The sequence below is a fragment of the Emys orbicularis genome, chromosome 3 (genome assembly GCF_028017835.1).
Source record: "Emys orbicularis isolate rEmyOrb1 chromosome 3, rEmyOrb1.hap1, whole genome shotgun sequence".
Classification (NCBI taxonomy): Eukaryota; Metazoa; Chordata; order Testudines; family Emydidae; genus Emys; species Emys orbicularis.
This window is the reverse complement of record NC_088685.1, coordinates 167,912,041-167,939,083: the sequence shown is the minus strand read 5'-3', so window position 1 is coordinate 167,939,083 and position 27,043 is coordinate 167,912,041. Positions and strand designations below refer to the sequence as shown.

The following is a 27,043-nucleotide window of genomic DNA, read 5'->3' as shown; positions in this document are numbered from 1 at the left end:
AAAGTTGCTTTATGGCACCTTTACCCCTTCCAGATTAAATGCTCCTTCTAGGGCTTATGTGGCTCCCAGGATAGGTGCTTCCCCAGAGCTAACAATGGGCTGCACAGCAGCTAGGAATAGCTACTGCAGAGAGCAGCCAATAGGGCTGCTTATGCCACCACTGCCCCACCCCACAGTAGGGCTATTTTCTGAGAGTTCCTTCTGCCCCCTTTAGCAGCATAAAAGGCCCTTGGGGAGACATAACCTGCCCCATTTTTTTTTTTTTTTTTTGAAAATTCACCAGCAACATTATTAAATCTAAATACAGACGCTAGCATCCATGTGTAATGGGTATAAGGGCAAGAATGACAAGCCAAAGGATTATTGTCACAATATGCCATGCTAAGCTCGCAGTTCTAATGCCAATGTAAGTGACAGTCTATAAATGTTAATGTTGTGTGTTCTTGATTATTTTATACCGTCCTCAGTATGCAAAATTAAATTTTTGTTCTTTAGAAAGATAAAATGGTTGTCAGTGAGCCAAGTGTGAAATTCACCCTAGCACAGAAATTCCACATAAGGAGATACATGCCACTGAAGCCCCACTCAAGATCTTAGGATATCATTGCTTTGCATGCTCAACTACAGGTATTCATTTCTAATCTTCAGCTTCTTGTAGTATGGTCTCTTACAACTGTTTCCGAATCCGTTACTGAAAGACTGTATCCAAGGAAGCAATATGTTTACATTATGGATAAATAGAGAAAAACATAGAAATCATCCTCTCCAGTGCAGAATAGAGCTGCTAAAATTAGTCACTGGACTTTCTCCTTTAAATCTAGCCACTGACCAACCATCCTTTTGATCTCAAAGCAGTAAAAAGCTCCTTTAAAAAAAAAAAAATTGATGTCAGTTCAGCGTGTAGAATCCCACTCAAAACGTCACTGTAAGAGTGTGTTTTTTTTTTTTTAAGCAGCAACTTTTGCTCCAGTGTCAAGCAACTGTACAAGCACAGAGAACTGAAATGCCCTTTCACCCCCTGCTAGAGGTGACAAGTGAGTCCTTCTAAAATTGCAGGCACACGCTCCCAGTGCAGGTGTTTGTAAACAAGTTTGGAAATATTTCTAATTATAAGCCATCAGAACTAAAATTAGAAGTCCAATCGGTTAGCTTTAAAAAAAGAACTTCCAAAAGGGTTCATCAAGTGAGAGCAGTCAGTGGGGTTTAATTTAGTGGCAAGAGTAGCACTCCTGTGACACAGAGTGATGTGCTACTCTCCCTCAGACTTTCCACTCTAGAATGACTTATCTTTTTATTTGCTCATGAAGAAAGTCACAATTTCAGTCCTCTCTCGTGTTAGGACGCTGTACACTTTGACATGTGATATTAATAAGACTTCCATTATTCATGGCCTCATTTCTCCCATATATTCTATTAAAAATGTTTAAAATATACTCTCATAAGTTCTGAATTTCTCTTTGCCTCCAGCATCAAGTTGAGTTTTGATTCTGAACAGCCAATGTTTCTTGGCAATCCTAAAAAACAAATAGAACTATTTATGAAGTGTTCACTAGTGAATCTGACCATCCATTGGGAGACACAGATGACTTGAGGGATCCTCATATTTGTGGATACGGAGCTCTAAATTAATCCCACAAGACAGATTCGCGGTAAGATTTTTGGTAAATTGTGGATGAGAGGGATTCTGTCTGGGTATAATTCATCTATGATGTGGAAGGCTCCCAAAAGGCCTTCCAAGCCACTGTATCCTACCTTGGGGCTGGCCCTGCATAACTCGCACAGGGATGGAACCAGGGACGGGTCATGGAATTCAAAATTGATGTGGGCTTGGTGGCCCCAACACAATGAATAAGTGGCATAGAGGGCCTGTGACCACCACTCCAGCCCATGTCTGGAAATGCAGCTGCAAGAGGCTTTGCATCTTAGGATATGTCTACATGGGGATAAAAGCCCCATCAGCTGACTTGGCCTGTGGGGCTACAAATTGCTGTGTAGCTGTTCGGGCTCAGGCTAGAGACCAAGCTCTGGGCCACTGAATGTCTATATAGCAATATTTCAGCCAGGAACCCAAGCCGCATGAGCCCAAGTCAGCTGAGCGGGGCCTGCTGTGAGTTTTTTATTCCCGTGGAGCCATACCCAGAGATACATATCAGATAGAGGCTGATCCTGTAGTCCTTGCACAGCTGTGACTGAGCCCAGCGTGTGTCACGAGAGAGCTGGCCAGGTGTAAAGCTGGATTTTATCTCTAACTGAGCATTCTCATCCAAATCAGGGGGATAATTATTTTTAGTAAAAAGGTACATGTTGGTCCTTTCCATTTTCACATGATTTCTTTAAAGAAGTTAAATGACAATAACTTTTAAAGCATTATAATCACTTCCTCCAAATGAGTCTATGCCGGTAATTCCTTACTAACCCTGTGATTACCTGTATGAGTAAGAGATGGAGGATTGGGCCCTATGACTTCAATGCAGGGGTTACAGTAACAGGGAGCGGGGTGAGAGCACAGCTCACCCACCTCTGATCAAAGCAGAGGGAAGCTGCCCCTCTTCTCCCTGGCTTGGGAAAGCAGTGCTTCCCCACAGCTCCTCCTCCTTGGCTGGTGCATTGAAAGCTCCCCCTTCCATTCCAGTATAGTCTGTGTTAAAGACCACTTCATTGGAAGTGAGTAAAGACAGCAGGTTCGAACCCTAGGTCAGTGGGATAGGCTTGCTGCTGGAAAGGAACAGCAAAATGGCACCTTGAAAGATTCATTCAGTTATGAAGTTATTATGCCATTAAGCGATATTTCTAAAAAAGGGGTTTTTAGATTCAGCTATAGATACAGTGTCTGAGTGTGTGTATATCATGTATGATAATGCAATATATATTCTTTGTTAGTAATCCCATTGTCATTTAATTCAAAATCAGTATGAAAACTGCTAATCTCTACCAGCACACCTGCTATTGCTGAAATAGCAATGGAGTTTCAGCATGTTCCCTTACTGTGTTCAGCTGGAAAAATATTTTCTTAAATGAGCATGTGTTGGAGCTATGTTTGCAAATATAAAAAAAGGCCAAGGTTTTCTTTGTGTATATAAATATTTTAATTAAAAAAATATGTATGTATTTAGGAGATTTGGCATCAAAGACTAGATCAGCAAGGGCAATTAACCCATTAGAGGGTGGTGTGGGTTTTTTGGTGGTTTTTTTTAATATCTTAGATAAAAGAAAAATCTACACACAGGAAATTCTGACTCATTTAAATTAAGTATCTGAGTACTAAAGAAATCTTGGCTTGAGACTGATTTCAAATATATTCTGAGAGCATGAAAGCAGCACAAAATGCATATATCTGACTGCCACAAATGGCTGAAAAAGACCATAGAAGAAAGCCTACTGGGTTACAAAAGTAAAGTGTAAGCCATTAACTGCTAATTAGAAGCATCAGAAGCAAACTTTGCTGCAATAAGAGCTGTCCCTTAAGTAGATGTTTCTGTAACCATTTAAAGGCACAGGGTTTCTCCAGTTGCTGAGACTGGAGCTTGGATGGTTTCATCATAAAGGCCATGTGAAAAGAGACTGTGGCACTTGGCCATGTTACCCAGCTGTTTTCTAAATATGACGACAGGTGCCATATTTTCCATTTGATCGTGGAACGTAATACGTCTTCAAACAAATTTTCCCCAACTAGACTGGTGCAGTTACATTTCAGAGATTCAACTACAAGAATGTTCACCCACCCTCCAGAGAAATATTACACAGTGTTTCTTTTGACAAATATTTATCTTAATTTTTAAGAGTCAGATTTGGGGGGCGGGTATTTAAACTATTACAAGGGGGGAAATTAGAATTTGGTAATAGATCATTTTTTAAATCCTAAGGTAAAAGGATTTTAGCATTCACAAATAGGATAGATCACAGACTTGCAATATCTTAGAAAAAAAAAATAAGGTCCTCTTCCTCTCAGCCCCATACCTCTTGAGGGATTGAAAGCAGGATGTTTTATCCTGGGGACTTCCCTTTTCTTTATTTGATTAAATGGCCAGAGTAGACTCTTATGTCATGACTTAAGGATGCCCTGCCTGCCAAAAGGCCTACGGGCTAGGGCAGGAAAAGTTACTCTGAAAGAGTTGGGGTGGCTGTGCCACAATTCACAGCACTAAGAAGCCAAGAAACAGAAGGTCTCAGCTAAGGACACAAGAGAGACAAAGAGAAAATGCCTTGTGGAAGAAGGATGGCAAAGTCAAAAAGATCCAAATCTAGCCCGGTTCAATGCAATCCCTTAGCAGCAGCAAGCAAGCACTGGATGAAGATGCAGAAAAATACCAGGTGAAGGATTAAGGAGCAGTCCTCTGCCCTCCTCCAGTAAAGGAATGATAAAACTATCTTTAGATGAGGTACTATAAGTCCAAGCTTCAGGCTGTTGATCAATTGCAGGGACAGCAATATGGCTGATACAGAATCAATGACATTCAGAATAAGGTTTGGGGAAGACTAGACCAGCTGACCTGATACTTCGGAAAGTATGATGAGGGACCAGTCAGCAAATGATGGAAGGGAGCTAGAGTGGGACAGGAAGTAATGGAGTTTATGCTCTTCCTCAGACCTATACACATGAGGATGAGGAACTGGCTAAAGAGATTAAGGGTGGTTAAACAGAGTAATTTTCTAAAACTAAACCACCAGAAATATACAACAGATATGGGGAAATTATATTTAAGATTTAAACACCTTAAATGTTAATTAATCTTCACAATGTCCTTGTGAGATAGGTAGGTAAATATTATCCCCATTCTATAAATAGGGAAACAAACCCCAAAAGACCCAAAGCCACAGCAGAAGACAGTGTCAAAGACAGGATGAGAAACTCAGTAGTCATCAAGCTCAGGCCACAAAGTGTTCCAAAGACATGTAAGGGATCAACATCGAGGGCAATCCCACCAGGGGAGTAGACAACATGTTCCTTTTCAACAATATGAATTAAGGTTATTTTGAGAATACCAGCAGATAACAGTGAGAGAAATCAAACAGCATGGTGGATGCTGCCTTATCTTATGAGAGCAGATACCTCTACTGTGGAGGAGCACATGGTCTCTAACACAAGATACTCCTGGGGGAATTCTGTGCCATTGCACACGTGCAGAATTCATGTCCACCCCCCCAGATTTTTTTCTCTGCAGAAAATAGATTCTGTCAGAGAGATGCTGCAGTTACACCTTTCGCTCATCAGGGGCTGCTGTGTCACCAAAAGAGAGGGCTGTTGGCTCACTGGCCAGAGCAGCCAGCCGTGGACAGGGAGGGGGCAGTGGCTGCATTCCTCACAGCACCCTGCTCGCGGGGCCAGGTGAGGAGGCACAGGATATGGGGAAGATGGACAGAGCGAGGCACACAGGGCTACTGGGGGGGCACATCAACTGAGGTTCAGAACAACTAGTGGGGTGACAGCACTGAGCCGGGGCTGAATGGGAGTAGAGGTACAGGGCCATATGGGAATGGGGGGGGGAGGGTGGCTGAATGGGGGTGCAGGGCCACATGGGGACAAGGCAGATGCACCTGATAGAATGGAGGAGGGGAGGGGTCAGCGAGGGTCTGCATGGGGGAGGTTACTTAACTCCCTCAGAATCCCTCCCCACCTCCCAAAAAAGCCCTGCTCCATACTTCTCCCACCCACACCCAACAATCCTCCAGGTTCACTCCCAGGCTCCTTCCTAGCAATTACTTCCCTCTCCCTCAGCTCCTCTGTTACCCCTGACTCCCCCAAGCCTTTGCACTGTTTCTGAGGCGTGTGGAAAATACATTTCTGTATTGTAGTTTAAATGAATTATTGCTCAAAGTTCTGTATTAATATGCCTAGTAAGGAATCCATTTATCAAAAAAACATTTCCTGAAGCTTTTTTGTTGTTTATTATTACAGACATACTTGCTGTCAAGTATTTTGAAATAAATTTCCAAAATAATTGAAACCAGTGTGATGATGTTCTGTTATTTTGACAAATAAAATATGCAGAATTTTAAAATATTGTGCACAGAATTTTTAATTTTTTGGTGCTGAATTCCCCCAGGAATAACAAGAAGGTGGGAAGATATTATGTAGCTACTGAGGGGACTCCTACATTGCACTAATGGCACTTCCATCAACATAGAAGGTAGGAGGCAGGCATGATGTGACTGAATTAAGGAATAAAACTTGATGGGGAAAAAGCATAATCTTTCTGATAATGAGACTGGCAGGTAACGTAGGTGTAAACAGACAAACCCAACGCTTATGCTTCTTCAGTAACTGCTAACAGCAGTTATTCTAACAGAGGAAATAAATGATTCTTTCAGAGGGAGAAATCCCATGTCAATGTTGTAGGCATAGAACAGGGTTCTGGGAAACCTGATGCACTAGAGAAAGAATGAGGAGCACAGTTTCAGTTGCCCTGTTGGACCATGATACCTGTGAAGTCTTGTGCATAGTTAGTCCAACTTAGGGTTGCTAGGTGATATGAATTAGAAAATACAGTGTACGCAGCTCAACCATATATTCTTGCTTATGCATGATAAAGAGGAGGTAAAAGATCTAGCAGATACATGTAGGAGACTGGCACAAAAGAATCCCAAAAGCAGTGAAGATAATCACCAATAGACAGCAGCTTTGATGTGAGCTATCATTACCTGGGGAAAAGAGACCAGGGATTTTCTATAGGCTTCTAGGATTTTTTTTTCTTTCCTTCACTGTATGTCTATCTAGAGGCAGTGTTGCCTAGTGAATAGAGCAGTGAACTGAGAATCAGGAGATCTAGGTTCTGTTTCTGGAACTGCCACTGGCCTAGAGCATCATCTTGGGAAAGTTATTCCCTGCTCTGTGCCTCAGTTTCCCTATATGTAAAATGGGAATAAAGATACTGACCGCCTTTGTAAAGTGCTTAGCAATCTACCGATGACAAGTATAAGAGCTAGATTGTTATTATATAGTTGTACCACTCCCATTACCCTAATATCCTGGAAAAATCCTGCGCATTATTCAAGTATCTGGAGAAGATCAAGAATTCTGATGTTACTTTTAAGGCCAATGTGTGGCTGAGGTACAGCATGCAATTTAGGTGGAGGATGGGATGGACTGGGATGGGGTAGAGAAAGACAGCATTGTACAAAATGCTTTCATCAGCAAACAGAACAGACTCCTAGCCCCAAATAATGCAGCAGGTGCTCCAGAAGGCTGTTTACTAACAGTTTGATTGTGAGTGGTACAGAAACTGCAAATTTAGGCATGAATGCTCCAGGCCATTAGCAGGTGCTTCAAGCAGTCATCCAAATCAAAGCAAGACAGTGGAAAAAGCCAAGAGTTGATTAAAGGGGCCTGCAAAGAGCATAAATTCCAGTGAGGGCAGATAAAATGTTTTCCTGGTTGTTGAAATAGGCTGACAAGTTTAAAACACACACACACACACACACACACACACACACTTACTTGCTGTGTAAAGGTTTTGTGGAGGGTTTAAACCATCTTACTCAGGCCCCAAGATGAAATGTTGGCAAGGAAGCTGAGATCAGCAGTTATATGTCCTCAGGTGGTTAGAGGCAAGATAGAAAAGAACTGGCATGTGGGGAGAATAGTGGGTCTGTTTGATAACGCTCCACTTGAGCATATGAGGGTTTCCCCTGTGGGTACTGTCCCGAAGAAAGCTTCAGGCAAGTTTACGCTGATTCATCACTTGTCACATCCAGAAGGTGAGTCAGTTAATGATTACATCGACTCTCTTTTGAGTTTGGTTTCATATGCATCTTTCCAATCAAGCAACTGCATGCTCTTGCAGTCAAACACCCCAATCAGGACAAGGGTCCATATGGAATCTGCTTTTCAACTGCTGCTGGAACACTTATATGGTTTTAGTTGTCAGGATTGCATTGACAATCTGAGTTTACAAACTACATTTTTTTGGATAAAAACAGACTCCTGGACTGTAATATTTTGCAGCACCTTCTATAGCCACTTCTTTTATCAGAGTATACAACTCTGGGTCTTGAATTTGGATTAGTTTCTGGAGGGCCCATCACATCAGAAAGTGAAGTAGAAGACACTGGTGAAGTAGCTAATGAATTTGGAGTAAAAAAATAAAAACAGATGGTCCAAGTCCAGCACAGACACTAGGGTCTTGAGTTCTTTCTTGGAAAATGAATTCTAACCTCCCCATGGATAAACTCAGTGGACTGAATTCAACCTGCCAGAACACCATTGACTTCAGTTGTGTTACACTAGGGGTGAGCTTGGACCAGTGAGTTCAAGCAGTTGCTGGTGCAGGTTGTAACAGCCAATAGGTTTTCCTTTAAAGCATGTGGTCATTTGAACTTCATTGGTAACGTCCTGCAGATTGAGATTTTTGTCAGCTGCTGGGGGCTAGCTGGCTTGACAGCAGGAGAGAAACAATGCCTTTCATCAGAGTAACAAAAGTCAATATACAGGAAGATATTTCCAGCTGCTCTGTGCTTCTGGAGATGTGATACCATGCTATATTTTGGTAGGTGTTTCTGACAAAATGTGCATGAAACCTGCTGGTTCTGCAAGTATCCCTTCATATCCCATATATAGGGAGATCCTCCTGGAAGTCACACAAGCCCCAACCATATTTTTCACAAGCTACAGTTACTTTCCAATATAGGGCATTGTAGGAGCTGATAAAAATCTATCAGTGAACTTGTGTGAGGATACTTCAGGAGGAAGCAGCATTGCTGTTTATTTCAGGCATCCATAGCATGCAGAGGCCTGGCTACGGTTTTAAAAAGAGCGTATCTGAAGCACATTATGTTCGTTAAACTATTGTCTATAAAGCAAATTTGGCCACCCACTGGAATCACCTGAGGAATATGTTGTATCTGACAACTTGTGGCCACACACTAGACTAGACTTAACCAATTAGGAGGGTGTCCCATCCTGTTTCTGTATTGGCCATGTGTCCCCGCACATTGCCACAGCCAAGTCCCAGGGACTTTCATGGTCTGTGGGCAGCAAATCGGGTGAGCCAAAAGGAAAGGTTCCACCTGGCTGAGCCAGCAGGAGCTATATTAAGTTTGTCTCAGCTGGAGGTCATTCTGCATATTTTGAAGGGTGCTCTTTCAGTAGCTGTTCAAGCAATCCGTGGTCAGAAACTAAGGACGTGATTTTCAACGGTGCAGAACACCCAGAACACTGGACCACCTTTGAAACCTGTCCCTAAGTATCAAAGGTTTTAGATTCTGAAGTGTTTACGCCTGTATATTTCCTTCGGGGCCAAACAGGTTTTAAGTGTTGCTAAGCCAATTGCTCAGTCTGTCATTTCCACTGCTCTTGATTGAGATGGTCTGCTGCTGAGCTCGCAGCAAAGATGAACTTGTCTAATTCCAGATTTCTTTTAGATGCTTTGTGGCCAAGGGGCTTTGCTATGGAAATTGGTGGCTGCTATCATCTCTTAGGCATGTAGTTAGGAGGCACTAACATATTTCCTTCAAGAAGGAAAAAAGGTGAATGAAAAATATATGGTCAATCCCAATGGAATACATACTCTTGTGCTTAGTGTCACTTTACAAGCAAGGCCTGGACTATTCAGCAGCTGTGAGATTGTCAGCAGTAAGATTCTTTACAAAGCTTGGTGGCATATGGAATATATTGCTGGTCTCTTACTACAGAAGAAAAAAAATTGCTGGAGAATTGAGCTAGGAAAGGGAAGCAGATGCCTGATAAAGAAAGAATCCATCATGCATCAAGTGCTTATGGACTTTCTGGAAACTCTGGACAAGGGTATTTTCAAGACCAATTTCTTTTCAGATTAGTCAAATAGCATTTTGGAGGAGCTACTTGACCACTGATATGGACTGCCTCCTTCAAAAATGAGTAGCTGAAATCATGCAATTGCAGGATAATATAACATTCAATGACTCATTAGCCTACACATTCACTATTCCTAAGCAATTCTAAAAAGGAGAATGGCCCTCTTCTGCAAGTCAGAACCAGAACAATATCTGGTCCTTATATTTAATGTTTTAGGAAAGGATCTTTTTTTCCATACATGTTCTGACCCAGCAGATTTTGGCACAATACTGGTTCCTCAAGTTCACAGCTGGACTTGCCAAAGAGAGGATTAAGCAAAAACAGGTGGCATTGTGGTGAATTTATACAATGTTAAACCACAAATGGAGGCGCAGAATAGGAACAAGGTCAGGCAGTTATTTCCGTGTTTATGTTCTCTCTACAGCAGATACCCAATAGGCAAGGAAGCAGAAATAGATTTGTGGGCATTTGTTTGAGTCCTGGGTGCAACAGAAAAGTAGTTTTCAAAATTATGGTGCACAGCTGGAGAAAACCAAACTACAGGAAAAGGGGGAATGATGGGGGATCAATTATACACACTGCTTTCTAAGTCTATCTTCCGACATGATGGCTGACATTTAAGGAAGGAATGAGAAGAAAACTATGACTACTAGGAAGGTGTTTGAAAAAACTGCATTGACCAACGACATCATATTGTAGGAAACAAGGAGATAGGTGAGGTGCATAAGGTTCATACAGAAGAACAGAAGAGAAATCTATGCAGAAAGAGATTGTGTTGTGAGCTTTCCAGGGAGCTGGTAATTTCTTCCAATACACTGCACATATTATTCCTTCCAGATAGTGATCAGCTCTCAGAGATCTTAGCTTGTATTTATAGAACTCCCTGGAGATTATGCTTTTCAGTGCCATGTGGGGTGACACAGTAAGGAATTGCTGGTCAGATCTGTGGTGGATGGAATTTAGGTGCTATCCATTAGTTTTCTGCACCTCCATGAAGTTCTGTCTGTTTGCCACTGAAGTAGCCTTGATCTGGAAAAGGGACTCGGATGGATCTTTTCCAGTACACGGGAGTAGTCCCAGACAAATGAATGCTAAGGGGGAAGAGTGTTTGTTCCTGTCACATCTGCATAGTAACATTGGAAGGGACTGGAGTTATTTCAGAGGTATTTGAAGGTATCCATAAAATTATTTGTTCATGTTAATGATAATCTATTACAATATGCTGGTTATTTATGTAACTTTACTCTGTGTAAATAAATGCCATGTCCTTTAACTTTCAGTAGCACGGACATGAGCAAGAAAAAGGAGGCCAAAGGAAAATGCCAGTGCTAAAGCACAAAGGGCTTTCCTAGTAGTCTCTTTTCATACAAAGCACAAACCATAAAATAAAATAAAAAAATAAAACCAATAAAGCCCACCGTCTAACGAAGCAGGCTTAATACTACTTAACTCTTTTATAATGCTTTTCATCCAGAGAGCTCAAAGCCCTTTACAAAACATCAATGGCAGAGCCACAACTCAGTCCTTTGTCCCATCCACGGGACCACACTGCTTCCTTTAGGTGTATGCACATCTTCTATTAACTGGCAAGGGAAGAGGCACATGTGCACCAAAGGGCAATATTTGCCCTCATAAATTTACCATTGACTGCTTGCTTTTATTAACTTGTTGTTCCAAATGTCTTGTGCTTAAATTAATAGATCACAATGTACTTATTTTGTTCCATGTAACATTGCATGTATAGGCAATATAGTACATAGGACATGATCTTCCTTTCAGTTACACAAGTGTGAGAGGATAATCAGGCCTATAAATTTGATTTACTTTCCTCCTCCCAAAGACTTTTCAGATCTCTTATATACAGAAGAAATAAATAGAATTTCCCTGACCATCAACACAAAATAAAAAATCCTGCACTATCATAGAGGAGGCAAACTGAAAACCATAAAGGTTTTATTAAAAATAGGGAAAGGTCAGTACTTTCCCCCCAAAGAAATAGCCAAAGCTCGTAGGAATTATTACAATACAATAGTTTCTTTATGAATTCAATCTCACAAAAAACCACAACAAATAAAAACTTGGATAAACTGAAAGTTTCACTTTCATTTTAGCTGAGGCTTTCCTTAAGAACTGGCAGGGACTAGATTTAGTACAGAACATATAAGTAAAACATGCCTTATCAACTGCATCTTCAGATCAGAAAATTACTGACTTGATCATTGGCCAAGTTCTGGTCTCAGCTACACCTGTGGAAATCTGGAGTAATTCCACTAATGGCAATGGAGTTACTCCAGATTTACACCACTGTAACTGAGATCAGAATTTGGCCTGTATCTCTGGATTTTGAGTCTTTGTTGAATAACAAAATTCAGTATTAAGTATACGTGGGCTACTGACTCAACAGATATAACCAATATATAATTTCTTTGTACATACAAAAAAAAAAAAAAAAGTACATATCCAACCTCTGTGTCTGTGTTTGTAACCAAGGCATTGTTGTACAGGGGCAAGAAAAATCTAGATTTTACCTGTGGCTATCTCTGGTTAGAAGTATTGGCAACTGAATTAATTCAAATGAATTCACTGAATTAAAGGAATACTTGTAGTGCCTCTTAGTTAATGCTTTTCACTTTTCCATAATGGATAATCTAGCATTGGAATTAAGAGCCTTCCTAAAATGGATTCCCCTTGTGTATGAATTCATTTCATTTGTTTTATTACTCCATTTTTATTGATATAGAACATTTTGGCTTTTTTTAGCATGTTGTCACGATCTTCTCTCTTTCCCCATCTACCTGCCAACCTCAGAGGATCAGTATTAAAATAACCATATTTAAAAACAGTACCTTCCTGTGTAAGAGACCTTACAGAAGAGGAAAGGATAAAAAGCTGAGAGGTTCCCCATAGTCTCTACCTATTAAAGCCCACAGCTTACCAACAGCCTTACAGCAGGCCACATTTTGGTGACAAAGAACAGGTCTCTTCATTCAATTTTGCTGGGATGAGTGGTGTTGGTAATGCTCCCTTTTTACATTTCAGATCACACCATTTGCAGAAAAGTCCCCAACATTCAGTTGCTCAAAAGCACACTATAGCATTATATAATTATCAGAGGCATTCTTTCATGGAGAAACAAAACTGGCTCCAAAACACAATTCAGTGAAGAAATAAAGGGGGGGGGGGGTGAAAGAGAGAGACAGCTTTTACTTAGGTGCTCAGTTATCAATGGATTTTTTAAAAAAGGGTGAATTGTTATCAGTCTCAGTTAAGAATCATTTAAATCCATCCTATCTGGCCGCACACTGCCTCTTCCTTAAAATATTTTCTGCCATTACCAAGAAAGGAATAAGTTTCCATTCATCAAATGGATTAAGGGGAGGGGGGAAAGTCCTTGAAAAGAGTAATGCAGGGAAGCAGAAGGAAGGATTCAGTAAACTGCCAACCAAACAGAAGCACTCTGCTATCTCCCACTGTGAAGTAATAGTATCTGGGCTATAGATATGTTTGTCAAACATATCTATAGCACAGATAATTAAGTTAGTGCAGCAAACTATCTACATGCTTTGAAGTGTTCATGCAGTTGGTATACTAACCTTTCTTTCACCTGGTAGGTTAAGCTCACCATCTCCTCACACATATTTGCAGGCTTGTGACCTATACTCCATCCTCATTATCACATCATTTATGGTGGCTAACCATGTTGGAACTGATATTCAAGGTTTTGTTATAAATAAAAGTGATTAAAAGGGGAGCCTAAGTAAGAGCCCTATATCAGTGAGAAATACTTTGTATGTCTATAACACCTTTCACCCAAGACGCTCAAAGCACTTTACAAACATACTGCACAATACTCCTACAAGGTAGGTATTTATTATTATTATCATCCCTATTTATAGATCTATTTTATGATTAGTGTCCAAGAGTCTTGACTCCCTATCCGCTGATCATTAGAACTAAAACACATTCTCTCCTTGTTAGTCAAAGAAAATACTTTTAATAGTTAATAAAATCACTACAGATATCTCAATTGCTATGCTGAAATCACATAATGTGATAGGCAAGATTATAAAATAGAAGAATCTGATGACTGTCTATGGCATTTGTAAGGCATGCTGCTCTGATTTGGGGACCATGCAGCCCTTCCCAAGTGAATTCCCTTTTCAGCTATCTGAAGCAGAATTGCATCTGCTATTGTGAGAAAGACTACCCCACCCCTTGGTAAGTCTGGAGTACCCCTTACTGCTAATATATGATTTCTTTTGGTGCTAAGAACATTTATTTCTAGTAAGATTTTTAAACTCCTTGATATCTTCCATTTCAGTTTTGGTAACAACCTAAGTATTTGATGCTAGACCAGCTTGGAATGGTCAAACCTAAGTCCTGACAAATTTATAGTATGCCTCTCCCACAATGGGGCTGCACCTTTTCGGATTAATGGGGCTGAAAAACCCTAATGTAGACAAGGCCATAAAGGACAATGTGAGAAAGTCAGCACTGCGAATCTCCTTGTAATACCTTTCCTGTGGGTAAACAGAGGCTTTTATTCTCCAGGGACATCAGACAGACATCTTTCATGAGCACTTTAAAACATTCCCTAAAATTAACAGAAAAACCTCTTGCTGCATTTTGTTGTTGCCATACTGTACCCTTGTCTTTTTCTTTTTAAACAGTTCTTAATTACGGTATATTTATAGTCCCTGGTGTTTCAATCTATAGGGTAATAACTGGCCCTCTTCAGTTAAATTAGACCTTATTTAAGTAGGACAAAATGTCTTGCCTGTGGTCTGTATTTGTACTCCACCAGGAGTCTGAAACCATGAAACAACCAATAAAAAAAATATCTGAAAAGAGTCAGACTTTCCCTCTTACCTTGTAAACTTCAGCAGGTTCTAAAGCCACTTTCAAAGAGATAGAGAAAGTAAGAACTACAGGTCTCAGAAACATGCCTTGACAATAAGACCTCTTGCTTTTGCCAGGGATTTAGCCAGTCTTAGAAACAGCATTTTACCTGCAGTGAAGTGAAACACAAAGCCTGACAGGTAACCAAGGAGCCCACACTACAGTGAGCTGCTTTTACACTACACAGCTATGGTGAGCAAAGGAGACCAAACTTCCTCACACATGCAAACTCAAGATTTAATTTTCTGCAAGATTACCCACAATAATTACAAAGTTTCTGTAATTTATCCTTAAAAGCTTGTGACTATAGGATCCATAGGAATTGATCTTTTATCTTCTACCTCCAAAGATACTGCGTCTGTGCATATCGTGTTTAATACAGTTTACCAGTTTAACACGGAGAATATTTTCCATTAATTTCTAGAGTTACTAAACTGAACCTTAACTAAAATTAAGTTGACTATTAAAAGCTCAATGAGTAACCCAATGAACAGAGGTCCTGTATATAGGGTTTAGCAAACATGCTGCAGTAAGTGTTCTGGCAGCCACCAAGACAGAGCATCTGCTCACCAGCATGCATTTTCTGTTGGCTACATACATTAACCATACATACATTAACCATTACTTTGACATTCTAAAAGCAATGACCAGATTTCTGCTGCTCTTGGCCTGCAATTGCTGTTTTAATGCAATCTATATCACTCCATCTAATTTGTGCCAGTGAATGTAGAATTTTAACATCTTCAGGGAAAATGAGAAAAAGACTTTCTGCAACAAAAGTCTAAACATATTTGGCTAATTGCAGCATGTGTTTCACCAACAAAAGGGGTGATTTGGAAAATCCAAATCCATTCTAAAATGAGCATCACATACAACACACCACACTGAGGGACTTTACAAGATAGTTTGTCCTTGAAATGCTGTAGTTTAGGTCCATTAAAATAACCAAAAATGAAATATTTCTTTTGACTCGTGTATCAATTTTCATAGTCTTACGATACCAAAATTAACCCATTAGAGTTCATATATGCTATTTTGTAAAGAGGAGTTTATTGAATTGAAATCTACAGGCCAGTTTACAATACATACACTACCACTTAAACTAACTGATCTATATATATATATATATATATATATATATATATATATATATATATATATATATATATATATTTCTAAAACAACTGGTGTTTATATATATATATAAACACCAGTTGTTTTAGAAATACATGTGTAATATAACTAGAAGTCACCAGCTGGTGCTATTATAGACCATCTTACAAATTTTGTTTAACTTAATGTATAGGCAGTTAGATTTTGGTAGAAATGGTGTTTTACTTGTGATGCAATTCTTTTTAGTAGCTGCTATTACAAGTAAAGTTTGTTCACTACCTGAGAATCTCTCTAGCTAGAATTTTGTAAAATTGCAAGCTGTTAGGTACAAAGACTATCTGTCTGCAGTGGTGCTAGAACTAGGGATGCTGGGGCTGCTGCCACACCCCCTGACTTAAAGTAGTAATAACAAACACCAAACACATGGTTTCCATTATCAGCATCCCACTATACAAATTGTTCCAGCACCCCTGTCTGTTTGTATAACTTCTAGTCCAGCGGGCACTACCCTAGTACAAATGGAATAATTTCTTAGGTTCAGCACTATCGCTAACAGGATTATACCCATGGAAGTAAACAATAACACTGTATGGCCAGGTCTACACTACCGGTAGATCGTCACTGCTGCAATCGATGCAGCGGGGTCAATTTAGCGGGTCTAGTGAAGACCCGCTAAATCAACGGCAGAGCGCTCTCCGGTTGACTCCAGTACTCCACCAGCATCTGCCATCAACGCAGCCCAGTGTAGACACCGCAGTAAGTCGACCTAAGCTACGTCAACTCCAGATACGTTATTCACATAACTAGAGTAGCATAACTTAGGTCGACTTACTGCGGGAGCGTAGACAAGGCCACAGCTATAAGAAGTTCTAGAAGTGTAGATGTAACCTAAGGGAAAAAAATATATCTACCCAGTTCAGCTACTCAAGATGAACTAAAAAAACGCAGGAGCCCTCACGAGGAGTGGGAAAAGTTCATTTTTCAGGGTCACCTGAAATCCAGAAATGAGGTGGAAAAAGTCTGTTACTGTTAATCTGGACTGAAGGAAAAAGTAAAGACATTTATAAAAATTTGGATAAAAAGTGTCAGTTGAAAGAAAGAGAAAGACATATTACAATATATGACACCACAAAAGCTATAAAATGTATAAAAGTAGAAGGTCCAAATGAACTCAGAGCAGTATGTGATAGAGGTAAAGCTATTAGCTAAAGACAGTTTAAGGAGACATCAGTTTGGGACAGGACAGTATCTGGGCCTATTTGACCAAAAATACATGAAAAGCTGATGATAACTCAAGAAACTAAGCTGGATTTAAATAAAATAGTAGATATTGCTAGAACACAGGAAATAGCACAAGTACAGCTAAAAATTAGTGATGGCATAGGATCACCGACTCAGCTACTTCTGAGCCATTGTTTCATTTTGCCTTCACAAAACTTCCAAGCCAAGTCATCATCCAGCTACAGCTCTGAAAAAGCTTAAGGCGAAGATCTTCAAAAGTGACTAGTGATTTGAGTCCCCAACTTGAGACCCCTTAAAGGGGACTGATTCTCAGAAAGTGCTAAGCACCCATCCTCAGAAAAATCAAGCCCCTCTCTCATCCTTTCAGGTGGTACTTCCAAACCTATTTTGACTCAGTTTGCAGAAGCTTACACTAACATGAACAGGAAATTAGTTATCAGGACTGTCCATCTGGTATTTTCACAAGCCAAAAACCAAACATTCCTCAAGTGCTAACATGTTGGTACCTAGACATGTTGGTACCTAGAAAAAGTAGCAAAAGTTCAGTTGAAATAAAAAACCAGCTGGAGTGCCCATCCCAACAGATTTGTTTCTTTTTCTTATTGCAGATCAGCTGTAGGGATGTTTACAAGATGCAAGGCTGCCATCAACTATATTATTAATTATTAATACTTAATGGTAATCATTGATTACTTTCACTGTGTCCTAAAATGTGCTCTATCTTGTGTTATAGGATTTAAAAAAATAAAAAAAACTTGTGTGCCCTGAATCTTCACTAAGTGTTATGTGTCTGCGTCTCAGTTTCAAGTATGCAGAGAGGTTTTCTGGTAACTTCGGCTCAAAATAGACTTCTCTTTCTGTGTAGGTTCTTATATTGTGCCCATAACTATAGTCTATGAATCCTGGATCAGAGACAGGAAAACTCACTTTCCAATTCTGCCTGTTGGGAAAAGTGCTTTGTCATCCCATTCTCTAACTTCTCAAAGTTTTAGGTCATAAATCCAATATCTTATTCAAAATAGATAGAGGAAAAACTGGTGTCACAGTCAGTAAAGCTACCCACTTGAAACAGAGGAAGGCTGCCACTCGCCCCATGTTTACAGGTTCCCTGAAGCCATACTGCACATGTCTGATCCTGAATTCTTTGTTCTTCTAGGCTGAGATCTCTTTGATACATTCAAAAGATCACTGCTTCTGCCAGGCCCAATAACATGTATGTATTTCCGGGTTTTTTGTTCAATAATTAACACATTTTGGGGGGGGGAGCAGTACTGTCTTATAATTTATTTGAATATTAGTCTTGATTTTTCTCCAAACATTTTAATTTAATTCTAGATCTCCGTCAGTCTGTCTGTGTATGAACAGTTGTATGGTATCTTCACTGTTAAGCCACCTTTTTGGGGGAGCTATGTTAGGGCCTGATTTGCACATTTTTAAGATACTATTTTGTCTCATAAAATCATATTTTCCCCTCTTTTCTGTGTGCTACCGAAATCTTAACACTTACACAATTCAAACAATGACAAAGGTCTTTGTTGTATTTGAAAGATTTTTCTAACATACCTATCTAATCAGAGAGCTCTCCTTTTACTTGCTTTTCAAATGCACTTCTTTCCAATAGAAGTCAGACTAACAGGGCCTATACGTAGTGAGTGGCCTGTTATTGTTACATGTGGGCTAAATCCCACTCTCCTTACGCACACAAGGAGTCCCACTGATGTCAGTGGGACTACTCACAAGAGTAAAGCAAACAGGATTTGTCCCTTTATCTAGACATATACTTTTTAATTGTAACCCTGTATGCCTGACATATGCTGGTCAATTCTAACAGGGTGATGATAAATAATTCAAAACACTTCCTGGCTGAAATCTCTATATATTATCATTACTGATATGACATAGCTGTGACACTTTACAGTCATAGAAATAAGTCAAGTTCCCTGCCCACAGAGCTTACAGTTGCATTCATCCAGATAACATTGTGACATAATAAGTACAAGAAACCACAGAGAGTTGATTGAGGGGTGACAAAAACAATAGAAGAGGGTTAAAGTTCTTAGGGAAGGGTTTTTTGGGATGTGGGAGTTGTGGACTTAGATTTACAATCATTGGAGTTGTTATATGACAGAGTTCTTGGGGGTCGTTTTTTTTTTTGATTATTTATTATGTTGTTTTACAAACGCTACATGTTTTAGCACAGGCGTGGCAAAGGGAAGCATCCTAGATTAATGGAGGATAATAGTTGAATGTTCTAGGCTTTGAGAAGGGCTTGAAATTTGGAAGGGGGAAAATGAAAATACAGACACACATATGTATACACATACACACATGGAAAGGGATTTGGTTATGGTTAGAATTTGTGAGTGATGAGGCACATGACAGTCAGGAGTCAGCAAAGATTTGGTGGGATGGAAAATCTTGAGATAAGACACACCACTGCTCACACGATCTGCATGTGCCTATCATCATGCAGTATTATACTAGCTGACACCATTGGTTTATCAGGTCTCCAAAAGACAGAGGCTATAAACTAAGACCAGGGATTGGGAAATGGTGAATGAGAAATGAAAGTCGTAACACTTAAAACCTCCACGACAGATATAACCTATTATCCTTCTTGTCAAAATACTAAAACTTCTATTTCAGAATTTAATTTCAGCATTAGTTGACTGTTTCTTTAAATTACAAAGATCTTTGGTATAGTAATTTACCCACTAAGGGCCTGATCCTACACATACTTATACATACCCTTAATTGTAAGCATGAGTAGTCACACTGATTTTTAGTTTAATGGGATTACTCACAGGAGTTAACCATGTGCATAGGTGTTTTCAGGATCATGGCCTAAGTCATAATATATAATTAAACAGAAACATTTCCTGAGAATGTTTTTTCCCCTTCAGTGGATCTAGTGCAACAGTGGGGCTGGTGGAGATATACAATATAAATTGAACCTGAACAATCGAAATACTTTCTCTTTAATACTGAATACAAGCTGATACAGTATCACATGACCTTTACCGTAATTTCTATTAAAATCATTTCATGTCTGGTTGATTCTGCTATCCTGGCTCATTTGTATTGTTTACAACAAGTCATTGCACCCGGCAGTTAGTGGTGGCTGAATCCATGGTTACCAGTTTTTACATTCACTAGTTAAATGGAATGCAGCTCTTCTGTGAGTTTCATGGAGAAAGCTCTTAAGAAACCACAATCCAGCTATCAATCAGGCTAACCTGGGAGAAATTAATCTTATAAACATAAGTATTGTTGCATATTAAAAATTTATAGAAAGGGAGCTCAAGGCTTTTATTAGTTGTAGTTGCAAGAGTGGATGTGTTGAGATCTGACTTAGTGCATGGGAGACTTAGCTATGGTCTACATCTGATATTCATCCATGTTGTGCCTTCTCTAGCTTTCAAGGCTAATAAAACTATCCTTTTTTAAGCTTTTAAATCTTGAGCACTTATTTTACCAGGCATGTGCCTGGAATATAAATAGTGCTTAAACACAGGTCTAACCACACTGCAGTCCCAGCAAAGTAACTTAAACAGACACATACAAGATAGTAAAACACAGAATAGACAGTACTGAGTAGAATTCAATTAAGACAAAACAACAGTGGAATGTTCTTTACTAGTAAATTAAGCCTGCAAACTAATATGTTTTATTGCTCTTAAGGACTACATGAACTAATTCTACTTGCCCTGTTATTTATTGTTCGTTGTGGGGTGCGGTTGAAAAAACAAACAAACAAACAACTTATTTACAAGATGGAGACCACACACATTTATAATGCCTAATACTATAAGAAAAGTTCTCTACTGTTTGCTGGCTACAATAATTGTCCCACAAGATACATGAGAGCAACAAACAGTTAAATCAAACATATTACTAGCTCATCTACTGCAAAGTCACTGTATCAGAAGCCCGAATTGATTTGTTTCCTCAGAACGAATTGAAAATGAATGTAACAGAACGTCTGGGAAAAAAATCCCTACTGCACTGCTAATCGGATATTGTAGAATGGTTGATTGCAGCTTTGCACTGTGCTATTGTTGCCTAAATCATACATACTTACAGGTTCTGGGTTCTTCCAAGAGTTTGGTGCAGTTTCAAGGACAAATGGCTTAAGGAAGTCTTTCTACTGTGCAGCAATGATCCTAGCTCTGATCTGATTACATGAGCAAAGTGCTAAATCTGACAATAGAAAGGAAACTTCCTGCGTAAAAAAGAAATCTTGGAAAGTCTCAGGGTTAAAAAGGCTGCTTAAATGTGCTGGTTGATTTGCTCCCTAGTTGTGTATACACAGTAGCAGCTGATCTCTGTTTGCAGCCCTGCAGAAAGAAACCTTTACTGAAAACCAATGGCATCACATTTCACTGGAGCTAGTGCCAGGCTCTGGAGAGCAAAGCAACCTTGGACAACTTCACACAATTAAAATAAGTGGGTTTGCTGCATGTCCAGGAGGACTTTAAAAATTGTGTATTTACTGTGTCACTTTTGCTAACAATGAGCTGAAATCCTGCAGTCCTTAATTAGTCCTGATACAAGCAAAACTCCCATTCACTTCAATGGGGTTTTGTCAAGACTGAGTAAGGAGTGTAGTATTTGTCCAAGTCTGTTTTGCTTTGTCTTGATTGTGGTCTTTGCAGGTGATAAGGTGTTAGCTGTGCCCTAAGGCACTTTATGTGTTGGAACTGTTACAGCAGATGCCGTACACAACCTGTGTTTGTCCTAAATTCATTCTGACCCTAAATTCATTCATCAGTCATACTCTTTTCTTAGCTTTTTTTTCAGATATAGAGCATATGATTGATTCCACACACCCCCCACACACCCCAGTGTCCTATGTCAAACTTTCTGGCACATTCCCACTAGAATAAAATCCTCCGATTCCAACAACCGAAAACTTTGAAAGGATTCAGAAGACTGTTTCAGAGCCAAACTGCAGAGCTGGCCACTATTTTTATAGCAGGCTTAACCAAAACTTCAGATCCAAACACTCCATAACTTGGGGAAGGAGAAAGTTTAGAATCTTGATGTGGGTCCCAATTTCTTAGTGATGTCCAAGTAAACAAATAATACCAGAAAAACAACATTTTGAATCAGTCCGCGGGAGCTATATGGACTTCTGTGGTAAGGAGCTGCAACTCAAACTGAGCAACACGCTTTGTGGATAATTATTTTTGTTATCATTAATCATGATTTTTACTGTAACATTTAGCCCTGGATAATGTTCCAAATAGTAACTGGAACATGCATACATTGCAATTAGAACATGACTGAACAGCATGTAAGGTGCTTTTTTTAAAAAGGGGTCAGTTTTCTCTTTTCTGGGCCACAAACATGAAAATCAAAAGGAAATATAATATGGTTCAATTTTTAAACACAATTATAGAGTCCAGTTAAGAAGAGTTATTGTATATTTTGTTCTGGACGTTTGCAAGATAGTTTATGATCACTTAGATCAGCAGTTCTCAAACTGTGGGTCAGGACCCCAAAGTGGGTCACGACCCCATTTTAATGGGGTTGCCAGGCCAGCATTAGACTTGCTGGAACTCAGGGCTGAAGCTGAGGCCTGAGCTCCACCCCCACCTGGGGCAATAGGGCTCAGGCTGTAGCCCCCTCTCCCCCCACCTGGGATGGCAGGGCTTTGCCTGCGGTCCCCTTTCCCCCCACCCAGGGTGGCAGGGCTCTGATCCCCTCCCCCCCACCCCCCGCCAAGGGTCATATAGTAACTTTATTGTCAGAAGGGGATCACGGTGCAATGAAGTTTGAGAACCCCTGCATGTAAAATTGGGGTTCACGGTTATGTTGGTGTTAGGGTGACCAGGTGTCCGCTTTTCATCCAGAACACCCAATCAAAAAGGGACCCTGGCGGCTCCAGTCAGCACCGCCAACCGGGCCATTAACAGTCCAGTCAGTGGTGCTACCCAGCTAAGGCAGGCTAGTCCCTACTTATTCTGACACCGCGCTGTGCTCCGGAAGCAGCCAGCAGGTCTGGCTCCTAGGCGAGAGGGCCACGGGGCTCCATGTGCTGCCCCCACCCCGAGCACTGGCTCCGCACACCCATTGGCCAGGAACCGGCCAATGGGAGCTGGAGAGGAGGTGCCTGCGGGCGAGAGCAGCACACAGAGCCACCTGTGAGCCTCCGCCTAGGAGCCGGACCTGCTGCTGGCTGCTTCTGGGGCACAGCACAGTCCGTGGTGCCAGGACAGGCAGGAAGCCTGCCTTAGGCCCCCACCCTCCACTGCGCCGCTGACCAGGAGCCACCAGAGGTAACCCCATGCTCCAATCTCCTGCTCCAGCCCTGGCCCCCCCCAACCCAGAGCCCCCTCCTGCACCCAAAACCTCTCATCCCTGGCCCCATCTGAGAGCCCACATTCCCATACCAGAGCCCTCACCCCCCCGCACCCTAACCTCCTGCCCCAGTACAGAACCCCCTCCCATACCCTGAATCCCTCAACCCCGGCCCCACCCCAGAGCCAGCACACCCAGCCAAGAGCCCTCACCCCCTCACACATCCCCCTGCCACAACCCACAGCACTCTCCCACATTCCGAATCCCTCACCCCCCAGCCTGGAGCCCCCTCGTTCACCCCAAACCCCTCATCCCTGGCCCCAGGCCAGAGCCTACACCCCAGCTGGAGCCCTCACCCCCTCCCCCACACCAACTTTCTGCCCCAGCCCGGAGCCCTTTCCCGCACCCTGAACCCCTCATTTCTGGCCCTACCCTGAAGCCACACCCCCAGTTAGAGCCCTCACCCGCACTCCAACCCCCTGCCCCAGCCCAGTGAAAATGAGTGAGGGTGGGAGAGCGAGCCACCGAGGGAGGGGGAATGTAGTGAGTGGGGGACGGGTAGAAAAGGGGGCAGGGCCTCGGGGAAGGGGCAGGGCTAGGATGTTCGGTTTTGTGCGATTAGAAAGTTGGCAGCCCTAGTGGGTGTATTACTGGCCTGATTTTCAGAGGTGCTCAGCACCTTTGAAAAATCAGACTGCTTGTTCCTTGAATTTTTTTAATCAGTCTGATTGGTTAAGAAAGTGGTCACCTGTCCCAAATTACAATGGTAAAAGACAGTCTGTATCAAGAGACCATCATTAAAATCCAACATATATATCCTCCTCCACAACAACAAACGTTCAAACAATTGCTGCCTTCCCAGAGTTTCCTGCAGGAGGACAGGAGCTTGTCAGCTCCTTGAGTGTCTCCACTGGGAAAATGAGTTAACATCTCCTGCTGGAGGGAGAAATCGCTTTTGCACTGAAGTAAAAGAGTCAGTGTGGTGCTACTAACTGAGAACTTAGGAGTCAGGAGACCTGGTTCTGCTGTGTGACCTTGAACAAAGCACTTTACCTCTCTGATCCTGCATCATTAAAGTCAAAAGGAGTTTTGCCATTGACGTCAGTGGGAGCAGAGTCTCTCTGCCTCAGTTTCTCCATCTGTGAAATGGGGATAATGTTTGGGAGGAAGACAATGGACTGAAACTCAGAAGCTCTGAGTTCAACTCCTGGTTCTGCCACAGTCTTCCCCTGTGACTTGGGCAAATCACTATTGCTTCAGTTCCCAATATTCTTCTTATGTTATATCCCCTTCTCCCACCATTTCTCTATCCGGTCTATTTTGATTGATCTCTTCAGGGCAGGATTTGTCTCTAATTTATGCATATGTACAGTGCCCAGTGCAATGGGACCCTCTTGTCAGTTGGGACCTGTAGGCACTAATTCATTCATTCAATCAATCAATAATAAAGTCTTTATGAGGATAAGGATTTCAGTGAGTCAAGATTACTGCCCAAAAGCCTTTATGTGCAGAAGTCCTTATCCACAAAGACTGACCTTCCTGAGTCCTGCATAAAGCCCAGTACTCTGGATTTATGCAGTTGTCCTGTTCTAAAATTAGTGGCCATGACACAATCCACCCCACAAACCTGGGGAATGTCACTGAGTTGCAGGACATCCAGCCAGGATTAGCATCCACTCTTTATGTCTCCCATGTGAGGTTTCCCAGCTACTGCACCTGTGTAAATGAGACTCCCCTTCCCTCAACTTTCCTCCCTCTGACAGCACATACCGAGCCTGCATGGAACCCAACAACCCAGCACACAGGGATTTCAAAAGCCCATCTTCCCCCAGACCTCTCAAGTGTACCCCATTGGTGGTACATTCTGCGTCACAGCTGTCTCTCCCTCCCTGTCCCTGCACTTCATTCTCAAGAAATGCCCCCTGTGAGGCAGGGGTAGCAGCTGGCTGGTGGAGTGGGGTAGAGGAAGGAGGAGACCCTTTCTCCAGCAGCTCTGGGGTCTCCTGCACTCTCATCCCTCCTCCCCTCCTGCAAGGAGCAGAGAGAGATGAGAAGCTTTCAGGGAGGGACAGTAAGAGCCAACATATATGTGGAAGGTAAGAGCTGGGTAAGGAGCAAACAGACTGGCTCCCTACATTAATCAAGAAATGGAGGGGAGCTAGGAGTGGAGCAGGTCCTGAGCAGTTGAGTTCTTCACAGGCTGGGAGGTTCCACTCCCTCCAGTGAAGAGCGTACAGGCCCAGCTGCTCCTTGCAACTTCTCCTCTCCTCACATGTAAACTAATGCCTGCTCCTGGGCCTCGGGGTCCCTCTGTCTGCTCTTTAGTGGGAATGGGGAAGGAGTGGCACATGACAGGGGCCAGAGTAGCAAAGACCTTCTTGGGGGCAGTAGCAATGGAATCCTGCAGTGAAGGAGGGCTATACACCTTAATAGTATATATATAGTATGGAGCATGAGGAGAGGGGGGAAAGTTAATTAGATTAGTACAGGGTGGGAGTGGTCTGACTTAACTGCACAGAGCTGGGGGCTCATGCACGGGGACACCAGTCTATATTGAGGCCAAGGCAGGGACCAGCCCCCAAATCCCTAATCTGTAACAGTTTTAAAAAAATAATTTCATTCACACAGTGTGAAGGCATCCATAAAAATAGGTCTTTATAATAAAAAAAAAATCAATAGTAAGTGTTTGCATAACCAGGCCCCAAGAAACCAATCGTACAGTTTTTACTCAGGCAATACGTGTTTTGCCCAAATAAGAGCTGCAGAATCAGATTCATATAAGTCTTTGTCCCCATCACCATGCAATCAGAGCACCATGCAATCTTTGCTTTCTCTTCTTCCTTCTGCTCCACCTTCTGTATATTCTTCCATGCATGAAATACCTTCCGAATTCCTGTTCAACCAAGTCACCACGTTCTCCTCATTCAAATTCCGCCAAAAAAACTTCTGCCTTGTCAGCTACAAACATTTAATCAAAATTAATAAAACCATCAAGATATGCACATGCCTAAACTGAGTAAACGTGTGAGCTATAACATTGTTATAATCCTTGCCCACATCACCTTCCATTGCCCCATCATCCCCATTTTGTTTATTACCCTCACTTTTTGTGTCTTGTTTAAAATTTAGATTGTATGATTTTTCATTCAGGGATTTTTCTTGTTCTGTAACATGCCCAGCACACTTCTGAGCCATGTATAAATAATAAAATAATAGCACTAATAACAATATAGATATAAATACTACTTATAACATAGCTATAACTACCACCATAGAGGCATTACTGTAACTGTGACATTTGGGATAAATAATTCTAGGCATCTAAATCTAATTTAAATTTTTTCCTGGCTTTAACCACGGCTTCAAAACCAGATGAACTTAAGCCAAGGTGTATGACTTTATGCTACACTGGTAATCCACACTAACTAGGAAATAAATTTTCAGCGATTAAGTTGAATTGTTCGTACAAAATGTCAGCTTCAGCTTTTCACCCATACAAAACAGCTTGGAAAATATATACTGCATGTGTTTATTATAGCTACAGTCACTATGAACATCTATAACTCTCCAACAATTTCTTTGATTTATGTTCAAAAACATACAGGGCATGAAATGATGCCTGCAACCTTACATTTTTCTCAAGAACATTGTGGAGAGCAGATATATTCCAAAACATCATGTTAGATTCCCTGTTATGTCTGCTTTTTAAAATAAATG

The 27,043-nt window shown here is 41.3% G+C and overlaps 1 protein-coding gene across 1 annotated transcript in view; it reads right to left on the bottom strand.

The window, feature by feature from the left end:
- Positions 1-21,196, bottom strand: part of ESRRG (estrogen related receptor gamma) — a 437,669-nt gene extending 416,473 nt beyond the window's left edge. Inside the window, exon 1 of the mRNA XM_065400566.1 lies at positions 21,105-21,196. The gene's annotated coding sequence lies outside the window, so the exon portion shown is untranslated. The remainder of the gene's footprint in view (positions 1-21,104) is intronic.
- Positions 21,197-27,043: the final 5,847 nt, after the last annotated feature.